This window comes from Doryrhamphus excisus, linkage group LG9, assembly GCF_037039965.1.
Source record: "Doryrhamphus excisus strain RoL-2023G ecotype Guam linkage group LG9, RoL_Dexc_Guam_v1.1, whole genome shotgun sequence".
NCBI lineage: Eukaryota > Metazoa > Chordata > Actinopteri > Syngnathiformes > Syngnathidae > Doryrhamphus > Doryrhamphus excisus.
The window spans coordinates 5,959,910-5,984,398 of record NC_136365.1 but is presented as its reverse complement, the minus strand read 5'-3'; the positions used below and the strand labels follow the sequence as shown (position 1 = coordinate 5,984,398).

The 24,489-nt window shown below is 39.5% G+C and overlaps 1 protein-coding gene across 16 annotated transcripts in view; it reads right to left on the bottom strand.

The window, feature by feature from the left end:
- Positions 1–24,489, bottom strand: part of LOC131137438 (receptor-type tyrosine-protein phosphatase delta-like) — a 174,741-nt gene that overhangs the window by 134,476 nt on the left and 15,776 nt on the right. For all 16 annotated transcript variants that reach the window (XM_078793291.1, XM_078793295.1, XM_058085433.2 and 13 more), the window contains exon 3: positions 8,719–8,744. The gene's annotated coding sequence lies outside the window, so the exon portion shown is untranslated. The remainder of the gene's footprint in view (positions 1–8,718; positions 8,745–24,489) is intronic.

Below are 24,489 nucleotides of genomic sequence, written 5' to 3'. Positions count from 1 at the left end.
AGTAAACTGAGGCAAAATTTGGTTGTAAATTATTTACGTTAATGGGAACACATGCTAACCGGGGCATTCATTAACCAAGGTTCCACTGTATACGCAAATTGCTTTTGACAGTCAATTATACTTATTCTAACTTTATTATCAGGCATTCATAAGCAATTGAATAAAAAAAAGTACACTCAGCTGTATGTTATTGACAAAACGTCCATACCGACATACATAAGTAACACTGTTTCATGTGTGAAACAATGAATTATTTGAGCTTTTAAACTGAACCAGAAAAGATGAAGGCGTAATATCAAACTCAGTTTTCAAACCTTTTAGGCAAATGTTTCAAGAAGCACCATAAAGATTTCATAAGGTACAAAGATGCTCGAGGTAGCTCGGCTCAAAGGTCAGCTCGATAATCAGCACTATTCTAGACACAAGTATCTGCTGAAATTCTTATTCCAAGCTAATTCTGTGTGATGGATTCTCTTTTAGATCATCACTAATACAATTCTGTATGTTTTACTGAGATAAAAGGTCACAGCAGATGATTTCATGTTTTATTAGAAAAAAAAAAATTAAGTATATCTGCACCAATGATGATCTTATCAGGCAAAAAATGTCCACTCATATTAGGAGTGACTACAATGTGTGCCCCATCCATCCTCCTGGTTTTACTGTATTGATACAATTGCAAGTTGCATCACCTTTTCCTCTCGTGTGTGAACTTACACATGTGATACATGTGTGTGTCATCACACTGGTGAAAAATGAGAGGCATACGTCTTCCAGTGAGAGGGAAATCAGTAATAGGATGGAGGTAAACACACATTGACGGACAAACTGCGCGCACATACACACTCAGGCATGAGCTATGGTCTTATCACCCCACCCATCACCACCCTCTCTTCCATTCCCAATCCCATAAAAACAGTTTCCATCCTTCAAATGCTCTAGCCATCCATGAGTTCATGCATTTTTAGGCCAAACATTTACCTATAGGACTATTTCTCCTCATTTCACACACCCTACTTACTACCTCCAGCACCTGCTTTAAAATAGCCTCTTTGCCTCTTCACCATTTACTTAGTTCTCTTCCGCTTCCTCTCTACTCCAAGCCTACCTTAACTTGACCTCACATCCGTCTCCTTTTCTCTTCCCTCCTCTCTTCTCCTCTCTCTCTCTCTCTCTCCCTCTCTCTACTCTTCTCTAAACTTTCATCATACGCCTCGCCGCTTGATCTATTAATCTCTGTCTCTCTCTCTCAGTCTTCCTTATCCCCTTGGCTCCTTTCCTCCCTTGCCACCTCTTCCTTCTTCTTCTTCTCACCCCATTTTTCTCACCCCTCCCAACTTCGGCACCTGCTGCTGAAGACGTCTAGACCAATAAGGAGGGAGGAGGAGCAGCGGAGAAGATAAACAGGATGTAAGTAGAAAGACTGCAAAGATATTGCAAAAGGTTGATGATCAAAAGTGGATTTTCTTTTCTTTTAAAGAAGTCATATTCCTTTGAGTTGTCAGTTTCATTCTTGTGTGTGTGTGTGTCTGTGTGTGCATTTGGCCTCACCAGAGCAACACAACAGCAATCATTCAGCGCATCGCACCCACTTCACACCTCTGCCTGCTCAGTTGTCATTTCTTCTCAAATTGTGCCCCATTTTGAAGACCTGCCCAATTCATACTTGCTATCAAAGTGATGAAATCTGATCCAAAGGGATTTTGGACATATCTTTCACATGAAAAGGTGCTCAGAATGAATTTAAGGGAACTGATGTTAAGAGAGGCCTCAACCGAGTGATGAGGAAAATGAGGGCAAACAGATGCTAGATTACATCTTTATATGACACACACACACAAATACACACACACACACACAGCGGTCTTTGATCGACTAGTCTGGTTCCCACTGTGTGTGTATACAGCAGGATGTGGTAATTAACCTTTCTCCTGCTGAGTCGAGCCATTAAAACGGCGACTGTAAAGGGGTTTTGTCACAAACATAAACCCGAACACAACTTGAACTGTTAAGAATTGTTGTACACGTTCAGTGACATTACGTATACGGCATCATTCAAAAGGGCCTTCTACCTGTACATGTCTCAACATACTGTATAGATATGCAGTATGTTAGTACTAAAAGTCATATAGTCATAGCGCTATAAACAATCTTCAATTGTAACTCATCATTCACATGCACACCAAATGCAACAGCAACAAAAGATGGAAAAGCAAATATACACCACGTGCATAATTATTGTATTGGGACCATTTGACCAGAATTTTCCATATTTCACAACTCTAAGCTGTAAGAACATGAATGCCGATTGGATTGGTGATATGTTTTTGTTGCAATGAAGGTTGCAACAACCTTAAACTCACACTGAAAAGTCCAAAAAAGTGAAAAGTTTTACAGATGATGTCTGTTTTATTTAACTGAGGAATAGATTTTTCTATTTACATTGCAAAGTTGGACTTGGATATGTTCAAGGCAGGAACAACTTTTGCCGCTGTAGGTCGCCATTATGAGACACTGTTCATACCATACATAATGCAAAAACAGAAAAATATCAGAAGCACTGTAAGAGCTGTCTTTAAAATTTATAGCATCAGTTCATGCTGTGCTGTACATGTCTTCATCATCGTCATGTTGCACAGCAAATGTCATCATCCATGCTGCACGAGTCTTAACCGATACCAGAAAAGCACACACCCATGTTAGACTCACTGCACTGGTTACCTGTAAAATTTTGAATTGAGTTTAAAATTCTCCTTCTTATAAAGCACTTCATGATCAGGCACCGGTATAACATAAATACCTCCTAGTACCCTACCAACCCAGGAGAACAATGTGCTCCCATCTACCGTCTATCCCCCTACTCTATTGTCCTATCTCAACCCAACCGGTTGAGACAGATGGCCGCCCCCCAAAAGACCCCGCTTGATCATGTGAGTGGGTTTTCAGTTGATTGTCTGTTTTCATTTATGAGTAACGAGTATTAACGAGTAACCTTCATGTGTAAAGTGATATGCGACAACTGTTAGAAATACATTGAAATATAATCATCATCCATTATAGTTCATTAGTGGTGAGTACTTATACATTTCACAATTTTAAATGATTTCATAAGAATGTGAAGTACAAGTCAAACATTTATGGACCGATTAAAGAGATTCAATCCAATTCAATCCAATAGTTACAACAGTCACTTTTATAGTAAATGTTGATCTGAAGCATGACCCAGGCTTTATTAGTATCAAAAATAGACATTTCAATTACTCATGTTTATTTGCTATTAACAGATGGTCCTGAAACATAACCATCCTTAAGCAGCGATGATATATTGTATTCATTTAAAAAAGTTTGACTAACAGGTCATCCAAAATTCTTACATTTAGTGAAATCTTTGGACACAATCCAACTGATTTCTCATGACTACAAATCTTGCATGTTGAGGTAAGGTGTTAAAAGCTGACAGCTGACATTAAACAGATTTATGCGGCATGGAGTGCTTGAATGTATAAGCAGGGATACCTAGTTAGTTTACTGCACCACTAATTGCATGGTTATAAAGGTGACTCATTTTAATCTCTCATATAAATAAGGACAGTCAATAATAAAAAGAAATCCATCCATTTGAGGGTATTTAATTATGTTTTCAGACTTAATAGAGGAATGTGCATAAGGGAGGTTGACAAGAAGAAAATGGCCCAAGATGGATTTGAACCCAAACGACTGTTGTAATTACTCTTGACAAGTTCATATAATAAAATGGACTTAATGACTAAAACAAACTCTCACAGTGCACGGAGATGTCATTAGTGTTTGCTACTAACCAATCCGTCACCGTGAGTGGTGATAGTATTCAGTTCCAGTGAGTTGTAATAAAATATATTTCATTATCATTTGTTATGTTAGCAAATATGGTTCCTTAAAAGATAAATACCAGAGACACATAACCAAAAATACTCTCTTTGATGGTTGTGGATGACCAGTTAATCTGCAACAATTAGCTCACCTTTTGGACATTACATTACAGCCCTGCTACGAGCCGTGTGGTGGTCGAGTGGTTAGCATGTTGGCCATACAGTCAAGAGATGGGGAAGACCTGGGTTTGGTTTTCTCCGGGTACTCTGGTGTCCTCCCACAGTCCAAAAATGTCAGGTGTAAGGTTAATGAACGATTCTAAATTGTCCATAGGTATGAATGTGAGTGTGAATGGTTGTTTGTCTATATGTGCTCTGTGATTGGCTGGCAACCAGTCCAGGGACCCTATTGAAGATAAGCAGTAGAAAAAGAATGAATGGACAGCCCTGCTGAGTCTAGGATCTGGTAATGTCTCCCCTTCCGTTCAATTCATTAGATCAGGAAATGCATAAAATGCAAACAAGTAAAATATCACTTGGCCCAGGGTTAGATTACTTTCAAGCTCGACTTACAAAGACGGATGTACACAGAAATAATAATAATAAAAAAAAGTGTTGGGTCCAAAGTGACAGATGGACCGACGGCAGTGAAACACACGCCTTTGTGCCCTCGAGTATGTTTAGTTGACGAGCACAAGCCAAACCTTACGCACTAATGAGGTTTTACTCAGAGCTCCAACTGAGAGCACTCCAAATAGTGGTGACCACACACACAATCGGAGGAAGGCTTAAATGTTCCAACCACAACAAACACACACACAAACACACACAGAAAACAACCTTGAGCACCAAAGCAAATAGAACACCAAGGGATACACTACAGTAACATGGCATCGGTGTTTGGCAGCCTCGTTTTGTTCCCTATTGTGGGAGGGTTTTGTTGATATTTATAGACCACAGACTGAAAAAATTTACAATCTCGCAAAGCTAAATAATATCTTATACTTAAAATGTTTTACACAAAACATGTCGTCGGTTTCTGTTTTTTTTTTTATTAGTATATCTTCTCAGGGGCAATACTATTCAGACGACACTTTAGAGTAGTCAGTGTACAGCCTGTATAGCAGTGAAGATTTACTATTTGCTGAAAATTAACTGACAAAGAGCCATAATTGTCGAAATAGCAATAAATCAGCAGCAAAACAATCGTGACTTGCTGACACTCATAGTCTGGGGATGCATGAGTGCTGCCAGTTCTGATTATCATGAATTCTAACACCGAAGCAGCGCAAGATTGCCACACTTTTGGAAATTGGGACGCAGTTTTCAAACCTAAAAATAAGTCCAAACACACCTCAAAGATGACTCGTGCTTTGCTGAGGATGTTGAAGGTGTGAACGTGACGGAGTGGCAAAATCTGTTTCCAGACCTGAACCCAACTGAACACCTGTGGGGAGGAGCCACAAATTCTGGGACCCATTTTCTTAGATTGCTTCAAAAAATTACGAATGTGCTATAATTTGCAACCAAACAAGACTCAGCAGTCAGAATTGACTTTCAAATTAAATCTAAACCGGTTTAAGTGATAAAACCCTGCATCAGTAAACAATGCTGAATTTGCAAGAAATTTGTGAGGTCTGATTGAAACCATGACACTTATAATTATTATGCATTATCATTCATGGTGCAGTGCAAGGTGGCGCAGGGTGTCGGAGTATGGCAGACACAACGCAGTGGTAATTTGGTCCAGTGCACCACTGTGCGTAGCCAATTTGATAATTTGGTAGACCGGGCTGCGCAGAGATGGTCGTGGCGACAAACCAGGGGAGGTGTCCACACTTTCAGATTGGCGCAGTGACAATTTTGAGACAAAACAGCCTGCCAAAGGTGCCCTGAATGATCACCAGCTCCAACCTGGTCTATTCTTGGTGCGCAGTGGTGAATTGGCTGACAGGCGGACTTTGTGGAAATAGAGAAAGTGACCGATTAGACAACTAATAATTAACAACAACGAAAAACACAATTCTAACATTAAAATCTGTCTGTAGGGTATATATTTTTCACTGTTTTTTCTCAAGGAGGATGAGGAGGAGATACTGAGAATATACCATCAAAGGTTCTCCTATTAACCGGCGACGAGGCAATGAGAAGTGTCCATTTGATTGGTTAAGATTACACTCGGATTTGTTAAAACCCTCTCACGCCTCCTCTCCTCCCTCTTTGCCATTTGCGTCGGTGGTGGGAGGGATGGAGCCATGGGTGCGCCGCGCCTGGTCTAAGACAATAGAGCCCTTGGACTTAACTAATCTTGCTTTGAAAAAAAACATTTAGCTTTCTTTCCCTGTCCTGTCTTTCATTCTCTTTTGACAGCCTGATTTTTTTCTTTGGAGGGACATGATGGTGCATCGCTCGCAGCACTGTGTACAAATGAGTTGCTTAGCAATAGGCAACCCTTATAGTAGGGTTGGGTGATAATTTTTTACATTTCGATATATCAGAAAATGACTTATACCGGTATTAGTGGTAAACAAAATAAGCCAATTGGCCAATAAAAATTGAATTTCATGTAAAATGACATAATGTCAATGAAATGCTGTCATCGTGAAGAGAAGGAACTTTCGTGGGGGGAGGTATTTACTCTGCAGACTGCTCACTCATAGCACAAGTATAAATATAAATACTAGACCGCCTCCTCTGGAACTAAAACAGGTTGAAATGTCGATAAACACGGGCGAAAGTTGGCAGAACCTCCTCTTACGGAGCGTGAATGGAAGCTCACGGGTTTAGCTTGGTTTAGCATGCTAGTAGTGTGTGTGTGCGTGTGTGACTCAGGCTGGATGAGTGTATTTTCACCGCGTTGTGTTTTAACTCTATAATGTAAGGAGCCTTTTCCAATGCCTGATGACGATGTGCATTGAAAAAAAAACACTCAGAGAACACACTACCATCCTTCAAAATACAAGCTCCGATTGCCGTCTGCATAAACAAAATAAGACTGTCATAAAAAAAAATGTTACATATGCAGATGGTATTGCATGGGTGACTGCATCTTTCTTAATTGCAAGTTTGTTGTAGATTTCGTAGCAATGTGTGCAGACGCTGACATCCCATTAGAAAAGTTAGTCAGTTTGTTATCAATAAATAAATATGCTTTACAATTTCAGACAATCGTATTTACTTATATGGGTTAAGGTTTGTAGCCTTTTATACTGATACAATAATTATATTGTCATATCGTGATACATCAAGGCCTGTCACTATATTGGATAGATCGATTAATCGAACGATCAAAAAAAGGTCAATAAGTATGATGCACTCTATAAATTGATATGCATATTGATATGTGTGTATGTCTCTGTGTATGTGGCTGGATGACAAAAGGGTTCCCTCTGCATCGGGTGCATTGGTTGGATAAATGGAATGAACAGTGGGAGTGGACTCTAATCACGCTCAGCCTCTTTGTGGAGGCGGGGCTAATAACGGTACGGTACCCTAGACTGCAGTTAGCTCTGTGAGCCGGCATACACAAGTGGGGCTATTTCGGTTTTAACACGGTGCGTGCACACAGACGACCGACACAGACGGTTTTCTTTTCAATGAACAAGAAATTACTGTACTTCAATATGATGTGCAGACTAAATATTTGTACACAATTTGGATTCTATACACTGATACTGATACTAATATCCAAGTTTCATTTCTATACTGTTGTCAACTGTGGAGATCAATTTAGGGTAGTGTACCAGCAGTGACTGTGTGTGAGATACTGTACATCTGTACTGTACTGATCTAATAAACATAAAACACAATCAAAAGAAACATGTACCCACACCACATAGTGATCCTCGACCCCACACTGATATTACACTGATATCCTTTGTTGTGAGAGACTGTCACACATTTAATTTTCTAGTATTGGGAGTCTACTGTAACAACACATCATCTCTGTCTGAGAGTAATAACTTAGAGATATACTTGCGCTGGAAGACGTGATCCGTAAATAAACAATAACAGCAGACCGGCTCGGTAAAAGTAGAAGGCGGTTTGTGACAGCCAGTTAGGACTCACAGTGGATGAGGATTTGTTGTACTGTGGTTTTATTATTGTTGGTGTGCCAACTGTGGAATGCAATTACACAGCTCCTCTGTTACATCTCATTTTCCAAAGTGATAGTTTAGCAGGCACAAGCTTCTATTCTATTCAAGCTTCTATTATGTCTGTGTCCAAATGACTCCTGTCTGTGGCTGATATATCATTAATAACAAAAATGTAATCAATTAAACCTATACTATGTAATAAGTTGCCTTCAGTGCTAGCTGTGTGCACTTCCATATAACATCCTGCAAAATGACAATTAAATGAATGATCAGTGCGGGTGTGACTTATACAATACTTTCGGACAATCGCTTTCAACAGGCTAGGAGAAGTGACCATTACCATTGTTAAGGCTCTTTTTTGCGTCAGTACGGTGATACAGAACAGATGGGAAATGGCTGAGTTTTTACAGATCATGTGGAAGTGGACTCTATAATCGTCAAAACTAACGTCGCTGTTCAGAATTGTGTACAGTGCTTGTTTATTCCAGTCCATTTGGACTGTTGCTGTCCAGAACAGTTGCTCAAAAGGCAATCACACTTTGTGACAGTAGGAGGAGCCCTGGAGCAAAGCTTCATTGCACTGCGGAACATGTTATACCCATTGAATAGATACGAAATAAATAAATATATCAATAATTGACCCCCTTTTGTGGCAGTTTGAAGTGTTTCATTTTCCTTCTTTCATGTCAACACAATGTGCAGTGAGCTGCCTGTTGGGGGCAAGCCGCACTTTTCGTAAGGGGGAGGAATCAAGAAATGAGACTGTGTCTTACCTTAAGAAGCACTTGAATACGTCAAACTGTGAAGAGAGAAAAGGGAAGAGATGGGGGAGAGGAAGGGAGAATACGTTAATAGAAATGTCGGCATGGATACAAGAACAAGAGTGCGGTGATTTAAAAAAAAAAAAAGAAAAAAGGAGGCTGGTGGATTTGATTGCACTAAGAGGCCTGCAGATCTTTTCCCTGTAATTTTTCAAAGTATATTTCAAGTAACCCACAGCTATACAAGGCTCACACAACGCTTCAGGTATCTTACTTTAAATACACAGTAATTATTCCATAATTAAGAGTGACTGCACCCATTAATTAATTACACCCACTATGTACAAACAAAATTACTTGTAGACATAGACAGTCTAGATAAACGTTGATAAAATATTTTACAGTAATCCCTCATTTATTGCAGTTAAGTGGTTCTGGACCCGAACGTGATAAGTGAATTTCCGCAAAGAAGGATTCCTTATTTATAAAAGAAATATTTTTACAGTTATAGCATTGGAAATCTGTTTCCAACTTTATAAAAAATCATCCCAATCATCTATGAGCCTATACCGATGCCAATCACATGGTTAACTGTACATTTTATGATATATTTATGTTGCCGGTGGCGCCATTAGACAATTACAAGGGCCCCTGGCAAATGTTTTTGTTTTTGCCTTAATTTGTGTGAAACAATTTTTCAAGATTTTTTCAAGTTGTGCAACACAGCGCACAGACCTCACAGCTAGAAGACTCGAGTTCAATCCCACACTCGGCCATCTCTGTGTGGAGTTTGCATTTTCTCCCCGTGCATGCTCAGGGTACTCCGGTTTCCTCCCACATTCCAAAAACATGCTAGGTTAATTGGCGACTCAAATTGTCCGTAGGTATGAATGTGAGTGTGAATGGTTGTTTGTCTATATGTGCCCTGTGATTGGCTGGCCAGGGTGTACCCCGCCTCTTGCCCGAAGACAGCTGGGATAGACCCTCTTGAGGAAAAAGCGGTAGAAAATGAATGAATGAATGATAAAGTGAAACCACAAAATTATCGACAGTATTCAGAACACAAAATACTGCATCATCATGCTTACAGGACTTGGGAGGTCAGTATGTCATCACACACAACCAGATCTTACAGTTCTCTAATGAAATGGTAAACCACTTAATGCAGTAAAGCACTCCTTGTAAGCTGAATGCTTTAACTGCAAATGATCCACATGCAGAGAGAAGACAGAAGCAGTGCAAAGCTGCTCAAATGAAAATCATTTGATAGTGACTTTCATGAAATAATCATAAGAGGCTGCTCAGCAAAGATTCTTCATTTCAAGTGAGAACTTGCATAGTTTAAACAAATAAATACACAAAAATACCCCAGAAAAACAGCCTTCATTTGCTGACTCTCTGGAACCTGTACAATATTTATTCCCCTCAGACCCTGGCAGAGCAAAGCAGAAAGTGGGGCGATAGTGTTGGTGCACTGTGTGTTCATCTTCTTTTTTCTTTTGCCAAAACAACTATACAGGACTGTTTCTAACCGCAATACTTACCTGGCTTGTGTAGATTTGTGGCAATTTTGTGGCACTTTTTGCAAATATAGGAGCAACCGCAACAAGTTGTATTAAGATAAAACGTTGAATATGCATTGATATGATGTGCTATGATACACTTGTACTATATTGTGACTCTTATACTGTCACCTGCTGTCCCATTGGGCTGCAGGGTTGTGGAAAAAATATTCTATATCATATTCTACATAGCGTCGCGGGTATGCTGGAGCCTATCCCAGCTGTCTTCGGGTGAGAGGCGGGGTACACCCTGGACTGGTCGCCAGCCAATCACTGGGCACATATAGACAAACAACCATTCACACTCACATCCGTACCTATGAATTTAACAGAATGTGTGAATTGCCCTATATAGTCCATAGTTTTCCTGCCATAGATAATTGCTGTTAGACAACCTTGTCTTCTTGCCATATGTAAAGTGGGAACCAAAATGGCCAGGATGAACAGCTTACACGCCCAAGACAGAGGAAAAAAACTGTTTTGAAGGGTTCTGCTGTTCCAGCACCCCAGGTAAGAACTAGCTACTTGCTAATTAGATGGCGCCTATTCGCACCTTGTTAAGAAGCTAACAATATCACACTCAGAACAGGATATCAAGAATCAGCTCGTCACATCACCAAATGTCATATGACCATTGAGGCCGCTACAAAGCATAACATATGATGACTGTTATTGAAATGTACAGTTGACATCCGGCGGCAGCACGTGGTGATTCCCACAGACAAAAAAATAACACAGAGAGATTGTAACATCTGACAGTTAGTATGTGAATCAAATATATTACTCTTTTAAACACATATTTTTTTAAAAAGCAAAACGCTTCTTAAAACTTAAAAAAGGCTGAAACTACTTTCCTCCACACCGAAAACCAACCAGAACTCATGGAGCAGAGAGGTGGAAATGTCACTGTTGATACACTACACTGCTGATGGGGATGGCATACTACTTCATGTAAAAAACAATCCCATTAAGACAATCTTGAATACAATTTAAAACCCCACTTTTTCCAGACTTTTTTTGGTTTAAAAAAAAAACCACAATAAGTAAGAATAAGGACATACTGTAATATTTCTTAGCTGTCAGTTTAATGACTCTGCTTCATGGATCACCATTATCTTAAAATTGGTATAACAGGCCATAGTCAAACACGCAACAACAGTCATTTATTAATTCAATATGGCACTTCTCTTGCGCAAGGTAGCTGTTTTCAATAACTGGTACACCAAACGACAAAATAACAAAATGTAGTTAGTTACATTTTAGAATTAGAGCTCTATAAGTGGCTCAATTCTTTTCCGAAACAAACATCATCCCTTTTGATTCATTGCTAGGAATTAAACATTGGACACCGTGTAGAATTCGGGGACAAAAATAAACAGAAACAGTCCTAACAAGTAAAGACAAGACACAAAATATGTTTTCACCAAACAACAGGCATGTTTATGTGGATAATAACTGAATTTAATTAAACTGTGTGTGTCTCACTATAAATAGAAATAAGCTGTAATTTAGATTTGAATACAATGTGGACATGAACAGACACATACACACACGCGCACACACACACATACACACTTGCAGGCTTGAGAAGGAGATCAGAGTGTTTCATTAGTGAGGTGCAGATAGATAACCCTCCCAAAGGAGACATTGACCAAGGGGCCATTGATTGACTGAGCTAAGCCATTCTGTGTGTGTGTGTGTGTGTGTGTGTGTGTGTGTGTGTGTGTGTGTAAAGTACCCTACTGATGGAGTCTTTAAGTTGTTAGAGTAAGCACAGTAAATCTAATCCAGTCGTGTTTAATGGCGAGAGAGAGAAGCAAGCTGTTGGCATATTCATTAGGTCCAATTACACTGTCCAATCAGTGATAGCCAACCACGGTCGGCAAGCGACCATCAGTGATATTTATGCCAAGGCGATCTGCCACCTGAATAGATGGATAGCATTTAAGTGATAAATAAAATAAATTAATTGTTTTCACTAAATGACAACTTAGTGCATGCGCAGGCATCTCTTTTTATTTGATCTGCTGGCAAGGGGAGTGGCATGTAAATCAATCTGGCCAACACGGCAATCACAGTCTTATTGATGAGTCAATAAAGATCGCTGGCTCAGAGGTTGTAATCATCATTTATGCTAATACTTTAACAACGGCACTAATTTCTATGATAAATGTGCTGTAAACAAACAATGGAGACACCAGAAAGTGTGACTGTTTGCTATATGCTCTAGTGTATCCCATCTCCATGCTGCGGCCTTGTAATTAGCTCTGCAGCTTGTTGTCTTACATTGGATGTGAAGGTAATTGGGGCTCTTGGACACACACTCTCAATCTCTGTCGAACCCTGTGTGTGTGTGTGTGTGTGTGTGTGTTGCGTACTGGAAGCTCGCCAGTCTTTTCCTGTGTGCTCAGCCTGCGCTAAAGCAGCTTGTGATTCATTAGTGATGAGTGTGTTTAGGAGTAAATGAGTGTCTGAGTGGCCTAGTAGCTACGTGCATGATGATAGCGCCCACTTACCCCGCTAACGTAATGCTGCACTCTTGGAATAATTGTTTGGTTTTCATTTATAGCCACAGGGCTTCCTCCACAGTAATGTACTGTTAAGCCACTGTGGTAAATACAAATCAACAGTGATAAACATGCATTTATTACTTTGTGGATCATGTCATTTGTTACGGGTTTTAACTTCACTTCAGATCAGTTAATGATCCGCTTATATCCGTTTAATGGTGGTTGCAATAAATTGCTTAATCAAATTTTTTTTTGTCCTATTCCCATTTCTTCATTGTATTTTGAAGCTCGATTTGGAACGGCCATAAGATCCAACAGTGCAAACTATAAATTGTTGCAATTTTTCACCTGGTCTTATACATTTTTGATCACTGTTTTTTTGTATAGCAGCATATATTCACTATCCACTATTACTATTCAGCTATTATTGTTGAAAGAGCTGAGTAAAACTCACATTCCTGATACACGATACTTGGGAATCTGTATCGGGACTCATTTATTCATTTTCTACGGTTTGTCCTCACTAAGGTTGCGGGCATGCTGGAGCCTATCCCAGCTGTCTTCGGGTGAGAGGCAGGGTACACCCTGGAGTCGGCAATTAACTCAGCATGTTTTTGGAATGTGGGAGGAAACCGGAGTCACCGGAGAAAACCCACACATAGAACACACACACACGGAACCACATGACACACCATAAGTCTGTTGACTTCCGCTTTCCAAGGCTCATCGAGACTAAGTAGAATTACTGGGAGTCATTATGGATTATAAGACATCAAAATATCAGTCGAATGGGCCTACTTCTGGTCACGTGACTGCGACAGGGTGGTGTTGGGTCAGTGACGTCATTGCTTTTGTAAAACTATCGACATAAAAACCACAAGTCTGCATTTTCAGATTCCTCTACTGTTTCAGAGGATCTACAACACCGTTTTCGTGTGGATGAGAGGCTGACAAAACTTTACCATTTTGACCTGAAAACCTTTCCATGTGGATAACCCCACAGTGTCGCTACATTAAGGTTTGCAGGCTTTTCAAATGTATTGTTTGCGTGTGTTCACACCAGAAGTGCACGAGGAGATAACAAAGTCAGTCAGTCATCAATAACGTTTTTACACCTGCTTGTCTCAGTTAATTAGACACATACACCGCTCTCATTATCAGTATGAAGAAGGTGAACACTCTTCTTCTCTTCTCACATATGTGCATATGTCCCTACACCTTTTTTCACACTCCTTTTACTTCTCACCATTCTGTGTGTCTTTAAACAGAATTCCCTGCTGCACCCCCATCATCTCACACAGACATGCACGCACGCACACCAATCTGTGGGTAGGTACGTGCGTGTCCTCCCAGCTCCATTCCCTCAACAAAGACCACAGCTGCTGCCGGTTTGCTGAATAAAAGATGACAAGAGTCCTAATATAAGGATATTAGACATTCACAAAACAGTCATTTTGTCCAATTTAAAGTATGACACCGGCGAGATCACAGCAAGCACTTCTGCACGTCAACTGTCACATCACAACACCATGATGCAAAGGATTACCGGATAGTACATTTTTGTAGCTTCAATAAAAACTTGGAAAACAAAAATAATAAAGTCGTTACAATAAAAGAAAGAAATATTACAATCTTTTTATGATAAGAAGACAATTTCCAAATTCCCATACAAACACAGCAGCCTATAGTGCTTTAGAAATCAGTAGCTAATACAGTTGCCCCTCGCCACTTTGAGTATCTTTAATGTGTAAAAGTCGCCCTTTAATTTTTCTGTATTCACTTTTTTATTGTAGAAAAAAGTTTGTGCATACGTGACATTAGCTGTCAATCGATTGCTACACAATCTCTGGTCTATTCTATTCCGATTACAAAAATGGAGGAACTTAAACACAAAAGTGAAAAAATGTAAGCACAAATTATTCTAAGTGCCAAACATGGTGGGTTTAGTAGCACACATGGAGCAGGAGTAAGATTAAACATGCGCTACATTTTCCTTACACTTTTGTACATGCTGAATTGAGCATGTGTCTTTCACGCAACTTGTTAGTCATGGCTGAAAAAGTAATAATAATAAACCACCATGACCATCACTACCACTTGTTATGCTCTTTGAATGGCATTTAACACCAAGTTGTGGTGTGAATGGTTGTTTGTCTATATGTGCCCTGTGATTGGCTGGCGACTCAAGGGTGTACCCCGCCTCTCGCCCGAAGACTGCTGGGATAGGCTCCAGCACGACCGCGACGCTTGTGAGGATAAGCGGTAGAAAATGAATGAAAGTTGTCAACTTATCATTTCTTGAAACAGGTACTTGATTGGGTTGGGTTTTATCTTCAAAGAAGAAAAAAAGTGCATTGCGGTTAATGAAATTAAAATCATCTTTTTTTTAAACAATGAAATGGAAATACCCCAAGGATCAATACCATCACCCTTTGCTACACTGTGGTTCGAAATAACATAATGAATGAAAGTTCCCCTCCCATTCCATGTGGAAGTGGTAGGTTTTTGGCTTCTGACTTTGTCCTTCTTCACCACTTTGTTTGAAAATGTTTCTTAAGTTTAGAATAAGTACATTAGAGAGGCTACTTGGCCTAGTTGGGTGTTTGGTATCTTAGCGAAATAGTAAACTACCACAGTGGCTTGCTATGCCAGTAGCAGCCGTCTCGTACTATATGTCTCCACAGGTTTTCTACTCTCTAACTATGAAAATATTCTGTATATTAATATCGAATCCACCTTTGTGGAAATTTACTTATCGCTGTTGGGTCTGGAAGCAATTAACCACGATAAACGAGGCACGACTGTACTTGGTATTGGACTATACAAACATTGGTCACTTGTCAGTTCTGCATAGGACTTTTGCATAGGACTTTTTTTAACCTTTTAGTTACTTGATGTCGTGTTCACAAAATGACTATTTGTCGACTTTTCACTGAAAAAAGCCCAGTGGCTTATTGACATAAATAGGGTGTACGGTCTAGAGAATTTGTTTCATGCTGTTTGAGTTTTTAGGCATGCAACATATGGTCCTTATTCACATCAAACCCAATGCTTCGCCCTCTGCAACCTGGTTGCAAAATAATAATAATGGATTAAAATCCCAATATGAAAAAAGTATAAGCGTAAAACAAAAAATCGGTACTCATTTTTAAGATGACGTCCACCACTGAATTAAGACTACTCTCTCCCTCATCTTGCCACTTTCGTTATCGTCGTACTGATATCACTCTCTCCACACATTTGCTCTACACCTCCCCCTGCCCTCCCCCTCCTCACACACTCACACATAAAGCACGGCGAGCATATGGCTATTTCTCTTCTCTTTGAAGGCAGGCTTTGAAGCTATGGCGTCTGTATCGATTGGCGCTCAGATGAGCTTGCTTCACCAGAGCCCTGCGATTATCTGTCGCTTTATTTCAAACAGCACGCAAGAGAGTTAAGGGGAGGAGGGAGGGCTTACACACCCATCAGTCACTCATACAAACACACTTCAGGTGGGGTGGGATAATGAGATGAGCTTATGTGACCAAAACCTGATACTTAAGTCAAGCTGCACGTCAGAACTGACAAGTGAGAGCCAAGTGTTGAGAGAGTGAGGACACGGTGATAGAAAAAGACTATGAAGTCTGGGAAAGTAATGAAACTTAAGAAAGAGAAAAATGCTCCCTCCAGCCCCCCCCCCCCCGGCACTGGTCTGATTAAAAATAAAACCTGCTTCAAGATTTGAGGCATTCTTGGTCAAACTGAACATGAAATTTAGGAATCATTGCAGTTTCAAGGTAGGCATCAGCCCGCTCTTAATGGTGTTTCCCCTCATAAAAATATATATTGGGTCTCATCAAACTATATAAAATATGGTGGGATTTGCAGAGCGTATTATTCAAAGAGGTGCTTTCTACAGGTATCCATGGGAGTACGTCAGAGACGCAGTCAGGGTGACATTAAATGTTAATGTTGTGCCCAGAGCAGCAGAACTTCATAAAAGACTTGATTTAGAAACTCCCGTAGCTTTCAGGGACAATGAACATTGTAGAATCACTGACACACAAAGCACACAAAACACACACACACATAGAACACAAACTCCTTGACTTTCCACCTCATAGAGAAGTAAAGATTTGTCAAAGCATGCACCCCTATTGTGGTGTCTGTGCTTTTATTTTTCTGACAATATGAAATGAAATGACATTTTTATTTGTTATTAAACCCTCAATGTTTGACAACACTAAGATATGTCAGTTTGGTCCGAAGTGATGGACTGATCAACTGCATTGTCATAAATCATTCTTTGAAAAGCACAAGTTTACTTTAGAACACAATGTTGGGAGCATCTTTCATTTCAATTCATTACACATATCTTTTTTAATATACGTATGTTGTTAGCACATCATCTGTTTTACATACACTACATACATTACTTACATGAAACCCAAATGAAAGAACACAAGTTCATTTTAGCTTCATGTGCTTTAGTGTAATTAACACTTCCTTTGATCATATTTACACTTTCCAATTTCTCCCAAGCTCCCATTTGTGTGTGTGATTTTACATTTGCTAGAACATTAAGAATGTGAAAACAATGATGTCTGAAACGCAATTCACCTTCACAATGCGGGTTTGTTTTTAAAATTAATATAATGAGTACTGTTTTTATGTTGGGCTGCACTGTCAATGAGTGGTTACACAGCCACACAGCTAAGAGACGAGCGGGTTCCATTCCCCGCTGGGGCATCTCCATCTCTGTTTGGAGTTTGCATGTTCTCACCGTGGGTTTTTTCCGGAAACTCCGGTTTCCTCCCATATTCCAAAAGCATGCTAAATTGATTGGTTCCTTAGGTATGAATGTGAGTGTGAATGGTTGTTTGTCTATATGTGCCCTGTGATTGGCTGACGACCAATCCAGGGTGTACCCCGCCTCTTGTCCGAAGACAGTTGGGATAGGCTCCAGCATGAATGTGACCCTCATGAGGATAAGCAGTATAGAAAATGGATGTTTTTATTTCTTCGCATTGTATTAGCAAGGTATTATTAACTGATTGGTTAACTTCTGTTTACACTTGTTTGGCTGTTATGAATGTCAAAATGTTATGTACAAATGTACATACTATAAGAAAGGTTTTATAATGGTGACAGTTTGACCTGAAGCAAATGATTTATATTTCTATGAAGAAATGGTTTCAAAACCCAAATGGAGTGGATTATTCAAGCTTAGGGTTTACATAGTAACAAAGGTGATTCTGAGTGTGCATGTGTGAGTGTGTGCATAAAGGAGGTCATAAAAGTTTGCAAGAGGGATGTCTGGGCTAGTGGCTATATTAGTTAAAGTGGGTTTATGAGCAGAGGTGTGCCTATGAACGCTTGAGAGGAAAGTGTGCGTGTGCGTGCATGCGTGTGTGTGTGTCTGCCCTCGTTATGTTGGCATCCAACCCTTGCAATCAGCAGTGATCCTGACTCAGCATCAATTATGACTCCATTAGCCACAAACCCCCTACTGGTGCAGACACAGTTTTACACTTACACACATGTACACACACACGGACACCTGCTCTCATTAAAGTGCATGTCAACACACATACACACACACGAGATACACGTACCACAAACATAATGGAAACATATTTCCTGCACTGCAATTATGAAACGCTGCATGGACAGAGCAGCACAAATGAAGGAATTAAGCCGTATTAATCATGCGTAAAAATTGGTGCAGCAGCCAAGCGTACGTTTATGTTATTGGCAAATCTGAGGTAAGTCAATGTTATTGTGACACGTGTTTAACCCCATTAGAATAATAACATATTCAAAACCTACAAATGCTAATGCATATGAATATGTATATGAGAATATTATGCATTTATATGCATATACCTTTTCATGCTGCCTGTGTGTGTGTAAAAAATAGATTCTCATAATGTAAGCAGGTGAAGACAAAAATAATGAATGTCATCGACTTTATCGCCAAGGACAAAGATATTAATATCTGATGTCTGATTTAGTGGCGTTCCACACAACTGGAGACTAAAATGGTAGTACACAAACTGTTCTTACATCGATGAGGTCAGTCAAAACTGAGCATTCAGATTGTATTAAGTAACCACTAATTAGATTTATTTTTTCACAGCACTTTTTTTTGACAAAACAGTAAACAGAAGAGTGAGTAAACATTTGATGAGGATCTGGATAAAGCAGAGATTCAAACAAAAATTAAGAATACACAAAAATACTGTAGAAGGTTTGGAGGCTTGTGTTGACATTTGTTTTGCGAGTAGCAAATCCATCCATCCATTTTCTATTCCACTTATCCTCACTAGAGTCACAGGGGCATGCTGGAGCCTATCCAAGCTGCCTTTGGGCGAGAGGCGGGGTACACCCTGGACTGGTCGCCAGCCAATCACAGGGCACATATAGACAAACAACCATTCACACTCACATTCATACCTATGGGCAATTTGGAGTCGAAGCGTGAAATCATCCTAATAAACATATGATATAACCATGCACTAGTGTCACAGTGCCAGCTCAAGTGACGCATCGTGACTACCTTCTCAAGGGAAGATAATGTAGAAATTAAAATTGGATACATTTTAGAGTACTCAGTGTACAGCTTGTATAGCACTACAGATATACTATCCACACTATTATATTATTATTGTTGAAATAGCTGGAAACACACATACCTGGACTTGGAAATCAGATGTTTATTACATAAGTGTATCAGTGTGACAGACAGTGAGATAAATTGAGAGGTTATTGATTGGCTGGCTGTAGGTTGACCATAAATAAAATATAAAGCTCACCATAAATGTAACAACAAGCATGCACACACACACACACACACACACACACACAGAGTGCTGGCAGTGTTACGGTTACAGGTCAGCTGTCAAAGGTTAAGGTCCAGTCAGCAAGAATGTATCTCTCACAAGACTTCACCTCTGCTCACAGTACAGAGCATGCATATGTGTGTGTGTGTGTGTGTGTGTGTGTGTGTGTGTGTGAGAGAGCGAAAAAGGCACACTCGTGTGAGGTTATTTCCACTGCAGCGGAACTTGATGTGTCTATCAAAGCGCATTTATAATCCACATCTGTGTGATATTGTATTCGTATGACACAATATTTGACATCCCACCTGTTACATTTTTCTTTGGGTGGACATTTTGGAGAGAAACACAAGAGAGAAGAGGGAGAGAGGCAAGTGTGAGCTCCTTTCACGCTGTAAGACTGTGCTTTTGTGTGTGTGTGTGTGACCCTGTGCCCGACATTCTGACAGGGAGAGCCAGTGGGCCAAGTGAGGACCATTGGACCCCAAGGTGTCAATCACAGATTGAGAATGACAGACAAGTTAGCCACCATTGTTCTCACATTCACCCCCAAACACACACACATACTGTAGACACTTTGCCTCTCGGGACCGTGCTATGTCACTTTCCCTGCCTTTGTTTCCTTCACGACCCTCCTTCCTGCCTCTGACCTGTTTAAAGCATGTGTGTCTCCAAGATGGTCCTGGTGCATCCAAAAACTGTTGGCACTTTGGATTAAGGTTGTAACAAACTGTATATTGTATATGGTAAACCTGAATGTGTCGTAAGAGACCACAGTTTTGACACTGCAGTAGCATTGGATTCATGATATATCTGATTTATATCTACTTATGAAAGAGGCCTGGGTCGCATTTAAAAGAATCCGAATTGTACTTGCTGCACGGTGAGGGAGTGGTTAGCACGCAGGCCACACAGCTAGGAGACCCAGGTTCAATTCCCCACTCGGGTGTCTCTGTGTGGAGTTTGTATGTTCTCCCCGTGCATGTGTGGGTTTTCTCCGGGTACTCCGGTTTCTGCCCACATTCCAAAAACATGTTAGGTTAATTGGTGACCCCCAATTGTCCATAGGTATGAATGTGAGTGTGAATGGTTGTTTGTCTATATGTGCCTTGTGATTGGCTGGCGACCAATCCAGGGTGTACCCCGCCTCTTGCCCGGAGACAGCTGGGATAGGCTCCAGCATGAACCTACTGAGTATAGAAAATGAAAGGATGGATGAATTGTACTGTTCACACTGACCAGAAAAAACCCAGGTACATAACGCATGAGCAAAAAAATCGGATTTGACCTGTAGTGCGGACATAGTCTTAGTCTTTGCTTTCTTGAACTCTTTGCACTCTGACTTTTGGCCTTGATGCATTCCGTTGCAGCCCCACTGCGTTCCTATTTCTTGTATTATTTTACTTCTTGTTTGTTTGAAAGTTCTGTACCATGTAAGCCTTCGTGTCTTTTGGTTTAATAAAGACTCTTTTTTTTTTAAGCCATTATGTTGTCAGATCCTGGGGAAACAATATAACCCAGCTTAGCGTTACGTGATAGAATGAATTACATTTCTTCTAAATATGAGTAATGGCTGACTGTTATATTTACAGTCTTTTAGCCCTGTCGCTCCTCCATTTACTTGACAGATGGTACACTCAAACATTTATTTACTCCTGCCAAGCGGTAACGTCACCATTCTTTTGTTTTCTCTTCAGCAGCAGTTTTTGCATCCATGCACGTTCATTGTGTCTCAAGTACAAGTGAGGCAGATATTTCTTTGACTGTCAAAGACAAAATAAACGATGACTGGGACTGGGTATAAAAATAAAAATAGTCATATAGGCAGTGTTAAATGAGTATTTGTTGGCCAGAAGCTTAATAAACCAACACAAACAGAGCTCAGGTAAGGTTTACTACCAATATTATAGATGACAATGGTCTTTAACAATGCCAGAACAACATTAAACCACTCCAGTTTTTAGAATAAATCAAACAATAAATAATACAGACTGGCTAGTGACTGAAAAGCTGGCCACAGAAAGTACGGTGAGTGCAAAATCCCAAGCACAGTGAAAGAACGCATGCAAAAATCTGCCTGAAATTTTTAGATGTCACTTAAGAAGTCATTTCCAGGGAGAATAATATATCTGATCAGCCTCATTATTATAGCTGCTACCACTCCTGTTATATCTTAACCTCTACTATCAAATGCATTGGGCTGAGCACGATAATAAAACCAAGCATTGCCTTTATTGAGCAAATGGGATTGAAAAGTATAGAAGAGATCTCTACAGTCTGTGATGTGTTTTGTAGCATGGTTTTATTCCACAGCTTACCTCATTAGTGTGGACAAATGAACATCATTTTGCTGACGGTACCTGTCCAGAGTTGTAAAATCCTGCCTCAAAGGAGTATTAACGATGGTTCAACGTCTTTCTTATGATAACTCTTCAAATATGGAGCTTCTCTGTATCTCAATTAGTGGTACACACCCACACATGCGCATCCCCTTATGTCCTTCTCATGCATTCTCAAGCTATTTATAGTGTGCTCAGCTATAGAGAGCTTTATGGGGAGTTTCTTAATAACACAGCTATTATCGATTTTTATATGTTAATCATTATCTAACTGGAGGCATCAAATGTTGCTTTAGCTTCGAATTATATTTCTGCCCTATCATATTAATTTTACGCCAACAAGTATTTCATGTGTGAATAAAGGAAGCCCAGTTTAAGGTACGGTGAAGAGGATGTCTTCTTGCTCCGCTTTGCTAAAAATACACACCAGCGTAGTATCATTTTGTACACAAGCCAAGTCAATTTGCAAGGCAGGACTTGAGACATGATCTGATGAATCACTTGAATCATGCCTGAAAACCAAAATACAGGAATCTGCCCCTGCTTCACTGTATCATGTTTTTGTAAATTATGTTAATTAACAAACCATGCTGTTTCATGATTGATGTGGCTTGTTATTAGTAAAAAAAAGTGCATATTTAAACAAATGTTTAATACTTTTTGCTCAAATTAAACATTTTTCAAGCATAAAATGGCTAAATTAAGTAAATATATAAAAAATATAAAGCATTCAGAAGACACATTGAAAGACATTGTAAACATATGTTGATATGTTATATGTTGATTCATATGTAATGTGCCATGAGACACACAAGCACCAGACTTTTAATGCAGGTTTGAATTATCTCACAACAGGCACAATGATACCTAATAAAAATCTCAACTACAACCTACAAAAATATTTTATAAATTGAAAAAAATCCTACTTCATAGAAATTCACTTATCACAATCATTCTGGAACCAACTGAGCATGATAAATGAGGGATACTGTACATGGTTACATAATGGCCTCTGAAATCCGTCCATCCATACGTTTTCTGTATCACTTATCCTCACGAGGAACGTGGGTTTGTCTTCAGGCAAGAGGTGGGGTACACCCTGGACTGGTCGCCAGCCAATCACAGGGCACATAGAGACAAACGACCATTCACACTCACATTCAGACCTATGGACAATTTGGAATCGCTAATTAATCTAACATGCATGTTTTTGGAAACCGGAGCACCTGGAGAAAACCCATGCATGCACGGCGAGAACGTGCAAACTCCTTGCTTGTGCGGGGAATCGAACCCTCTGAAATCCATTCAATAAATTAGTGACAATTATTAGCATTACCTAAAATGGTTACTAAAATAATTGCCTGTACACTTAACTTGAGTTGTAAGATGATTAAGTATGTTTTTGTCATTTCCTGTTTGGAAAAATGTTCAATACATTTTGTAGACTTAGTCATACTCAAACTTAGTGATAGCACTGTCTCCTATTCTTATGTATCTGTGGTTGCAACTATGATTGAAATATTTAACAATTCTGTGCATGCACATGCACTTATATCATGTTGAAGTATAGTGCTGGACTTATTTATAGGCAGGAGCCAGTTGGCTGCAAACTGTACTTAAGGCAGTCAGACTTTAAAGATGGATGTTTCCTCTTGGGGCAATAAAACTGTGTCAATAATCTATTAGAGGGTTAAACACATTCTCAGGGACCGACTCAGCTGCAAGTTTAAAAAACGGTCCAAAGTACTTTAGGGTTGAGAGAGAGTCTGCTTTAAAAAAGAAACTGAGCATGAGAGTTTATTTGTTAGCACCGATCATTGTGACGGGAAAACAGAGAAGTGAACGAATAAAACAGAACCTGCTATATCTTAAAGTAGGTAATAATTGCTGTCAGGCTCCTATTTACAACTATAAAATGCTTTCTATTTTTTTATTAATGCGAATGAAATAAAAATGTATGTATATATACACACTGTATATTGCAGACCCGACCATAACACAATTACTTATTTATAAATGACATATTTTGACAGAAGGGTTTATAACCTTGTAAATACGGTTTTCTAATTGACATTGGGGCTTCAGAGTTTAATTTTAACTTGGAGTGGATTATGGCCATAAGAGTAGTTATTATATAGTAGTAGTGTGTTATTATGATTATTATAATGAAGAGTATTCATGTTATGATTATTGTGCCTGTTGTGAGATTATTCACACCTGTAATAAAAGCCTGTTGTTCGAGTCTGATAAGTGTACGCATCACCAAACATTACAGGAACTGTAACTGAAATGCAAAAAAATTTAATTAAATACTTTTTTACTAATAATAGTGGATTAAATAAGAAACAAATTAATCAGATCATAATTAATCTTCATTCCAACCTTTTTGGGGCCACAGAAAAAGTTTGAGCCTGTTGACATTTTTGTCAGTTCTCCCTGTTCTGCTTCCCGCATCTCAAAAAAAATCTTCTCTTTTTCTTCTCACCCATCCTCTGATTCTCTTCCCATCCCCTCTTCTTCATCTTCCATCTGTTTCTCCCTCTCATTGCTT